At 50.9% G+C, this 9,265-nt stretch overlaps 1 protein-coding gene across 1 annotated transcript in view; it reads left to right on the top strand.

The window, feature by feature from the left end:
• Nucleotides 1–133: 133 nt before the first annotated feature.
• HDLBP (high density lipoprotein binding protein) overlaps nt 134–9,265 on the top strand; it is a 37,257-nt gene continuing 28,125 nt past the window's right edge. Inside the window, exon 1 of the mRNA XM_082767649.1 lies at nt 134–246. The gene's annotated coding sequence lies outside the window, so the exon portion shown is untranslated. The remainder of the gene's footprint in view (nt 247–9,265) is intronic.

Here is a 9,265-nt window from a genome sequence, read left to right as displayed (position 1 = left end):
TAAGCCCCGCCCATCTCTCCTTAAGCCCCGCCCCTAAGGAGGTGCCGGCCAAAGCGCGGAGCCGCGGGCCCCTCCCCTCCCGTGCGCATGCGCCCGCCCCGTTCCCATAGCAACCGGGCGGGCAAGGGCCGCGGGGCGGGGCCGGCTGTGTGCGGGTAGGTCACGCGAGTCCCTCTTCTTCCCCAAGATGGCGGCCGGCCGCTCGGCCTCGTACCCAGCATAGGCTTCGCCGCGGGCCTACTAGAGGTAACGGCGGCTCGCGGCGGCGCCCGACGGCACTGGGAAGGGAGGGAGGTGCGTGAGGGGAGCGCCGCGGGTACGCGGGGCGAGGCAGCGGGCCCGGCTCGGCGGCCGGGCGGGCCCCGCCGCCTCCGACAAGATGGCGGCAGCAGAGAGGCGGGCGCGGGGGGCGGCATGTCTAGCGGGCGCCCGGCTCTGCTCTATGGTCCCGGCCTTCCCCATTGGCTCAGGGCGGGTCACGTGTAGCCACCTGCCCCTCTCCCCGGCCGCTCTACCCACTCTGTACCATAGAGATGGGGCTGGGAGTCCGCCCCCGCCGCTTGAGGGTGGGGGGGCCACGAAACGTGAGGGGCCCGGTGCGGGCTGCGGCGCTGAGGGGGCGGGGGCCGCCTCGGACTCCTCGGGTGGAGCCGGGGGGCAGAGCCCGAGGTCCCTGGGACTGCTTGGGCGGCTCTAAAATGGCTCTCGGCGGGATAAGGGCTGGCTGCAGCCCACCCATAACCGATGAGCCGAGCAAGGCCCCCGAATTTACAGCCCTGGTTGAGAGCTTGCGTGTGGATTCGCAGTGTTCTGGCTGGGAATTAAAACTGAGGGGCGTCTGCAGCGCCAAGGGGTTCGAGGGAGTCGTTTCTTTTCCGGTTGTATTGTGTAACGAGAGAAAAATCTACGCGTTGATATGCGTTGTGTTGCCTGACTGCGGATCTTCTCTTTAGTAAGGCAAGGGAAGCGGTGGCCCAGCGGATTAGAGGCTCCGTTTCCCATGTTGTTGTTACCTGAATGCTGCGAAATTCATGTTAGTTAAAATAGTTTCACAGATGGTATAATGGCTTTTTCTTTTTTCCTCCTTTCCAGTCTGGAAACTGGTGGTCCAGGCATAGTTTCATAGGTGAATTGGGTATTCCTCGCTCTGGTACAGGAATATCCATTAGAAGAAGGGCAGGAAATGAAACAGTAATGGAATCTGTAGTTCTGTGTCTGTCAGAGCCCTGTATCTCCAGCCCTTTGTTTTTATTTGTAGCGCAGCCCATGCTAAAGGCAAGGCCAACCAGATACTCCCCCCACCAAAAAAAATAATAAATAAATAATAATAATAATAATAAAAACCCTTTTCCTTCCAAAACATTCCACAGAGGTGTAGTTTCTCGTGGCTCAGAATGACAGGCACAGGAAAAGCTCTCTCTAGACATGGAGGTAACAATATCTGCAGGCCTGTAATGGCAGGGCTGGAGGAGGTGTTGCAACTCTAATTTGAGCTTTGCCTCCCCTTATAGACGCGGTAAGCCTGGATCATTCTCCAGAGTCACTTTCCTGAATGTTTTCTAAGAAGCAGTTAAGGAAGGTTGCTCCTTTTGTAAATTGTTCCAGCGTTTTCCTCCTGATAGTGTGGCAGAGAATCTTTCCCTTCCCTTGGAGCACAGCAGCCTGTTCAGCTGGTGCGGGTGCAGGTAGGATCGTGCTGCTGTGTTTGGGATTTCCCCCAGCGTGCCAGTGCTGTGGGCAGAGCAGGCAGTGGTGCTGAGACCAGGCCGCAGAGTTCAGAGTGGATGTGGTGTGTGGCTGAAACGGGCAGTCACTGGGACTGGCAGGGCATCTGGGATTTCTGTATGGTATAGGGTTTCTATGAAAACCTTATTTCTATGATTTTTAAGAAGCCAAGCAGCAATGGCTGGACTTTGTTTGGGTTCACGAATCTACAGAAGGAAATCTTCAGGCTCCTACTATCTACGCTTGTAAAATGAGCCTTGAAGTAAAAGAGGAAGACTCTAGCAAGTGTCCTCATGCTTAGAAACTGGCAAGCAGTAAAAACGGGGTCTGGAATCTGCCTTTATGCTTTCCTGGCGGTCAGAGAGAAGTTACAGACCCATCGGTCTCATTCTGAGCAGAAGCAGGAACTGAGCGTGGTCTGGCAGGACATCACTGAGAAACGCCAGCCTGTTAGCACCCTGTGGATCCCACGCAGTCGGAGCCTACTCTCTGGACGTGCCCCTCGTGGCCGTGCTCTCGTGGTGTTGCCGAAGACGTGCACTGCTGAAGGAGTTGCAACAGGGCTTTTTAAAGTGGGCTGGGGAAGGCATGCTCACCGGGGTGTAACGAGTCTAACTTGTCCAAGAGCATGTTCCTGGGAGGCCCAGAGCCCATAAAACTTTTGCAACATGGGCCTGTGCAAGAATTAAGTAGGTGTTGATTGTATTAAAATACCAGAACAGATAAAGAAGGGATGTGAAGGAAAACCCAGCTGCAGTATTAGGCTGCCTGTGGTCTTCTTCCTGATTGCCTTAACCTTGAAAGAAGAGAGCATTCGGTTGGATCGTGTAGTGCGGCGCTGTTAGGTGGTGGCTGCTTGTTTTATGTCTGTTTTTTTTGGGGGGCCTTGGTCTAGAAGCTATTCCAGTGGGGCCCATGCTCGTGGGAGGCGGTGGCGGTTCTCGTGGGCAGCAAGGCTCCGCGGGGAAGGCAGGGCCCGGGCCGGTAGGGCCTGCGAGGGGGGACTGGGGGGGAGCTGGGGAGAGACCCAGAGCTGTTCTCATAACCTGGCGGGGTCGTGTGAGGCTGCTACTTGCGGCAGGAGCTCAGTGTCCCAAGTCAGGGGTGGTTTCAAGAGCTCTTCTCATTTTCGTTTCAGAAATTACTAGTTTTAGAAGAAAATTTTTGGGTTACGGTGTTACCCTGGATGGACTTAGACCTAAGAGAATTTGTCTTGTAGCTTTATTTAGCCATCCTTTAGCTTTAAAAGGAGAACTGTTTACATCCTAAAAATCTGCTGGTAGAATCTTGTGAGTTATATTGCCATCGTAAATGGAAAAAGCCTGCGTGCTTCAGAATTGCAGTGACCTTTTTCCCCCATCTTCCTTCTATGCACTAACGCGGCCCTGTAGCTCTCGTGGTGTGACTTCAGTGGAAGAGAATCTCACATTCTGAAGGGAGGCAGGTTGAAAAGAGATGTATCAATAAACAAGGAGGAAAAGTTCTGGCCAAAGCGGGGGGAAAAGCTTCTTTATTTAGAATATTGTATGTGTATAGAAGTCTCTGGCTTGCTGGAAGATTTATCTGCTTAAGGTTTTAATTCTAACAAGGGAAAGTAGTTGGGCTAAGATAAGTGTTGTGGGTTTATTTTGTCTTGTGTGAAACTTATCTGTGTTGAAGCTGAAGCGGTGCTTTTTTCCTTCGTTTAGGTGATCTTTGTTGTTTCACCGTGCAGGTATTTTCCCAGTCTCTCAGAAATAGGAGCCTTCTTTCTAGCAGCTATTGTTTTATGCATATTGTTTTCTTTGAACTTGCTGGTAGACATCGCTGGTCTCGTGACTGCTTCGACTTTGTTGATTCTCACATCTGGCAGATGTTTTGAGTCTTGAAGATAGCTACTCCTGTTTTGCAAACTATGAGTAGGTATCTTAGCGTGTAAGTAACGAATACGTTCCTGCCTCCTGGTGCTGATCTGCTGACTTGAGTTGACTCAGGAAACATTTGGGGTTGAACTAGACACGCTGAAACTTTGTGGCTGTGTGTTTTGGACAGGGTTAAATAGGTTTCTCCTGCAAAGAAGGCAGGGAGCGTGCGGCAATGTGTGCCTGTGAGCATCCAAACGCCGTTCAGATTTCTGCCCGCTGTCTTAACGCAAAATGGCAGTGGTGTGTAGAGGAGGCAGGAGGAGAGACGAAGAACCTGGTGGCAGACCTGACATCGCAGCAGTTCTCCTTTCTAACTGAGGGAGGATGGAGTCTCTTCTACAGCATTTTTGGCAGCCGCCAGTCTTGGGAAGAAACCTCTGCCCGGCAGGAGCAGCGCACGAGCCCCGTGCCAGGCTGGAGCGACGTCGGGAGGTTGCTGAGCGTGGCAGTGGCTGCGGCCCTGCTGGGGCAGCCACACCGGGAGCACGATGCCCCTGAGTGGCAGCAGCTGGGGCAGGGAGCTGCGGCCAGCTGGAGCCTCGAAAGAGGTGCTTGCAAAACAACTGGCAGGAGAAACAGGGAGAAAGCAGAGAAGAAGATGGACCGCAAAAAGGGGATGGTTGGAGGAAACCTTAATGAGTTTAACTGCAATGGAAAAATGGCACTGCGAGAAGGGAAGGGATTGGCTCGGTGGCTGTAAGATACCAAGAAATGATGATTCATAGGAAAAAATCTGCCTCTGAGAGGATTGAATAGCACAGTAATATTCATGCAACCTCCCTTAAACGACACTCTTTAATTTAATTGTAAAGTAAAATGGATTTATTTGTTGACGCAAAATGGAAGTGGTACCAGATCCTGCTACACCCAGCAGCATAGAGTCTGGAACTGTTTTCCAGCATCAGTTTTGTTGTCTTTTCTAAAGATTTTACACTAATGGGAAAGAACCGTTTGGGAAATGCTTGGGGGTGGAACTGATGGATGTGTTTGTTGCTAATGGGGGCTGGGGATGACAGCCACAGAGAACTCCTCAAGTGCCCTGCATGTGAACAGAAGTCATAAATGTGGGTGATTCTGGTAAAAACCGTCCATACCTGTAACGTGTACAGCACACCCTCGTCTGAACAACAAATACCTGGGAATGAACCCTTCTGGAAGGGAGTGCTGATACCCTGACAACTGATACTGGCGGGCTGTGGCTCTGTGCCTGGTGATCCCGTGTCCCAGCACCTAACTCCCCCTGAAGGAGGAGAGGCTGGGAGCCGGGCAGTATTTTGGCTGTTACCGCTCAGCTCGGAGGTGGCCAGACCCAGCCTTTTCCATGCGTGGAGCTCGTAATTCCTTGGTGATGGTCTCAGTCAAAGTCCACAGAAGAGCTGCCTGACCCACGCAGCGCACTCAGACTTTAAAGGAAGGTCACTGGTATCGTATCTCATCGTAAATATAAAGCAGATGCAGCGAGCTTTCGTAAAGCTAACCTCTGGCAGATATTTCATCAGGGACCAGCTGCCTGGAAGAACCATCTTGCATCATTCAGATGTCAGCCTTGGTCTAGGGTATTGGCACGTAGCAGGGGCATCACTCTGTCCCTTTACCCCCACGTCAGCTAGTTTTGGTGGACTGTTTCTTCACACTGTTTTTTGTGGTGGTTTGTCTGAAAAATCCCTGAAGGCCTCTTTGAGAGGAGCACTGAGTCCCCGGACACCCAGTGCTCGGTGCAGGTGCAGCCACCTGCAGCAGGGCCTCTCGCTGTTTCTCTTCCTGTTTCTGGTCCCCTGCCCCTGGCTGTCCCCATGTGTCTGGTACTGGGGATTAAACAGGACAAAGCCTGGGGCAGGGACATCGGGCATGGGGTGGACACCCAGTTTGGGTCAGGAAAATGGAAGTAAAGAAGGGTCAGAGCTGCTGCCGGGAAGATGGCCCTGTTGGAAGGGATGGGGCAAAGCCAGAGAAAAAGCCCCAGTGGGGTGAGAGGCCAGGAGCTCCCGAAATGGGGCCGTTGCTGCTCGTCCCAGGGTTCGAGTCTCCCCAGAGGTGCTGGAGGCAGTGCAGGCTGCCTGAGCTCCCTGCCCCTCCCTTCTCAGCTGGAGCCCGACCCTGGCAGTTTCCATTGCACAGCAGAAAGTAAGTTTGCTGTTATCTCTGTTCAGGTGATAAAGGGGAACGTAAACCTTGCGTCGGAGCAGCTGGAAGGAAAGCCGAGGAGGACAGCTCGGAGAGCAGGCAGGGTGTGAGAGGGAGGGCGGCAGGTGTTAGGGTTGGCCTGTTGCTGTATGTGCTGGTGTTTCAAAATTAACGCCTTAGTGCTTGCTGCAGCCTGCTGGGATGTAGGTGCCTGGTCATGCAGGGACCCTTGGCATCTCTGGAGAAGCTCTGCTTTGTAAATACGTGACTCTGCTTGAAAGTAGAGCTGGTTACATAGCACTGAGGAAACTGGAGTCCTACACCCGCTCTTACAAACAGTGTCATGAAATTAAAACGTTGACTTGACGGCTCTGGTTGTGATGGAGCTGTGGCTCAAAATGAGATCAAACACAGTACCCAGCGGAAAAAGTATCTGGAGACATCTCGAAGTTCTTGGAAGAAATGTTAAACCTTTGATTTCTCTCTGCAGCCTCGCGCTGCTCATCCAGCAGAGACAGCAGCGGCGTGTGGGTGGAGGACTGCACGGCATCAAGTGTCAAAGCAAAAAAAAAGGTGCCTAAAACAGCACACGTGCCCTGCCAGCTCCAACCCAAAGACGAGCAGGGTGGGACTGGAACTGGTTCAGTTATCAGAAGGTGTTTTAAGTGTAAAATAATACTTTTCTCAACAATTGAGGGATATAGCTTCACTCGGTTCCTGCTGTCTCTCTTCTTTCATAGCAGGCTTAGAGTGGCCTTGCAGCTTTGGAAGGGAAGACCGTGGGTTTTTTCCCTGTCAGTTCAGATCACCGTGATGTAATTCTCTCTAACTCACCAAGAGCCTTTTGCTTGGCCTGGTGGAGATTAGGAATTAGCGCTTGGCTGTGGATATGCTGAGCCCCTGTTGCATGCGCTATGAATAGGACAAAGGGAGGTTATGCTTAAATAGGGTCTTGTCACAGCTTTCCAAAAGTGGCAGTTAAAATCAGGTATTTACTTCATTGTTTTTTCGCAGGGATTGCTGCCAAACGGAAGATATTTTGGGTTCCTTCCCTCTCCAGACAAATCGCTAGCCTCCCTGCAAGTTTGCTTGATTTTTAGTAGTTCTTCTAAGGTTTGCTCCCGTCACAGTAACGCTGGCTTTTGTGGGTCGTGTTTTCAAACTGTTGATTGTAACCTGATGGTAGAAATAAAGAGGAAAATCTTCAAAGTAAGCGTCGTGCAAAGCCACGTGACTTGGGGAGCTGGAACTCCGGGGAAAAAAATACCAGAGCACGTGGAAAGTTTATAGAAATGGAGCTGCAGCATTCCCTGAAGTCTCCGTTGTCCAATAGACATCAGTAACTGAGGAATCTTTAAAATCTGTCAAGGGGCCAGGAATAACCCTGCTTAGGTTTTTCTGTATAATATCTGGAATCAAAGGAGCTAAGTGAGGTATAAAGACTTGCCTCTTGTTTAGTTTGCCGTTTTTCTTACCTTTTTTTCATTTGCTTTATCTCCTTACCTAGCAGAGTCTCTGTGAAAGGAAGTGGTGGTCACCGTTAGAAACTGCTGCAGGCAGCTCCTCAGATTCTGGCCTGCAGAACAGCTGCTCCCGAGTACCTCTGGGAGCAGAGCAGGGAAACCACTGGCACCTCTAAGCGAAGGGACACTGGCAACTTCACGTTGTCTAATTAGGTGATGAGTACTGCAAAAAAATGGGGAGGGGGGGGAGTTCAGGCCTTGCAAGTGCCTTGCTTTTCCAAGCTACGTGATACGTAGTGCATGAGAGCTTCTGGCAACGTCTCTTAAAAAAAAAAAAAAAAATGCCACGTGTTCATTTTATATTACAATTGTCGGGGAGAGGGAGCGAGGGACTCTGAGAAGGTAAACAAAAGAAGTCCAACCTGGTAGCTGAAGGAGGGTGAAGTGAAAGTTTCCTTTTGAAGAGCAGACAGAAAATAGCGCGTGCTTTGTTCTGCAGCATCTCTGCAATCCGCGCTCGTTGGCTCGCTGTGATACTTAACCACAAGTGTTCAAACAGGCCTTGGGAAGTAGCTCTCAGCTAATTACCAGTGGCAGATTTCTCTTCGGTGCAGGTTGAGCAGGGACCAGCAGTGCCGCAGCAGCCGTCTGAAGGCACCTGTGTCAGATGAGCACGCAGTGGTAATTTTTTAAATGAAAAATCATGTTCAGGTAATAACATGCTTCGTGTTCAGCATAAGCAGTTTGCCCAGGACATTTGTGCAGCTTTGGAGCCCTCATCACCCCGGTGTGGCCCTGCTGAGAGCAGGAGGCTGGGCTATACACCAGGGCCCCAGACCTCCAGCTGAATTTTGAAGCTCTGAATTTCTGTGACTTCTTCCTGTTCCACCACCCTGTCCAGGCTGCCTGTCAGGGAACTTGGTTTCCAACTCGCTTCCCAGTCTTTGAGTCAAGTCAGTGTTTTGTTTTGCTTTACTGTAAAGCTGTAAGGCAGCACAGGAAGATGCTTCCTTTCACTTTGTCCCTCGTGTTTAAACCACTTTCTGGATCTCCAAGGCAGAAGACCTGAAGTTTGCCTCTACTCTGACAAACTTTTCAATGACTAGATTTGCTCTAACTGCCTCTGAAGCACAGGTAGGAAATCCACCTCAGTCATTCTTGGTCTGAGTGTATTACTTCTCTGTTAAATTCCCAGATTTCTCTCCCAGTCTCTGTGGAAGAACTGCCTCTGACCTTTTGCGTGGATTTGGATTGATTTTATTAAACTGTCCATTGACTTTCTTCCTCATCTCTGAAATGGCATTTGTTTTGTCATAGCACCCGGTATCCAAGGATCACAGCGCTCTGAACAGCGTGGAACGAAATACTAACTCCACAGAGTAAATCAAGACCCCTGGGTGTGTACAGCCAGGGCGATTGGGAGAATTTCACCACAGCAGAGCGGTACCAAAACGAACAGTGGAGCTCAAGTCTCCTGATGGTTTGTCAATGTTAACCACCACATCCAGTTGCCCCACGGTATTCCAGTGTAAGAGATGCGTGCCTCCCCCTGAACTCCAAGCTTTTTCTCTCGCTGTGGTCAGAGGGTGTTGAAGGTACTCGTTCATACTGGAACCCTGCCTATAGCACTGAGTTGCTCCTCTTCTTCTCCCAGAATAATCTATTTTGCTTGTCCCCATTTTATAGAGCGCCCTGTGATCGTTTAGGAGAGGCAGCATATATATTGTTTGCTAGCTGATGGTTGCATAATTTTATTGTCAGAGTGCCCAGGAAATAAATAAGTCATTAACAACCATTTTGGCCTGAGCGGCCTGCTGAGGTTAGTCACCTTCCTTCAGTGGCTGCTCAGCCCCTGTGTGCAGGGAGAGGATCGCCCTCTATAAACAAGATGGATTTACCAAGAGAGGCAAATGATGTCGTGCTCCCCTGGGACCCCTTATTTATACCACCTGGGTTACGTGAGACAAACACATGCAGTCGCTCTGTGCCTTCCACCCCTCTCCCTCAGTCACAGTGGAGTTGGGATTAGCGTATGGGCTCAGGTAGACT

This window comes from Aythya marila, assembly GCF_965140915.1.
Source record: "Aythya marila genome assembly, chromosome: 9".
NCBI lineage: Eukaryota > Metazoa > Chordata > Aves > Anseriformes > Anatidae > Aythya > Aythya marila.
This window is presented reverse-complemented; position numbering and strand designations above follow the sequence as displayed.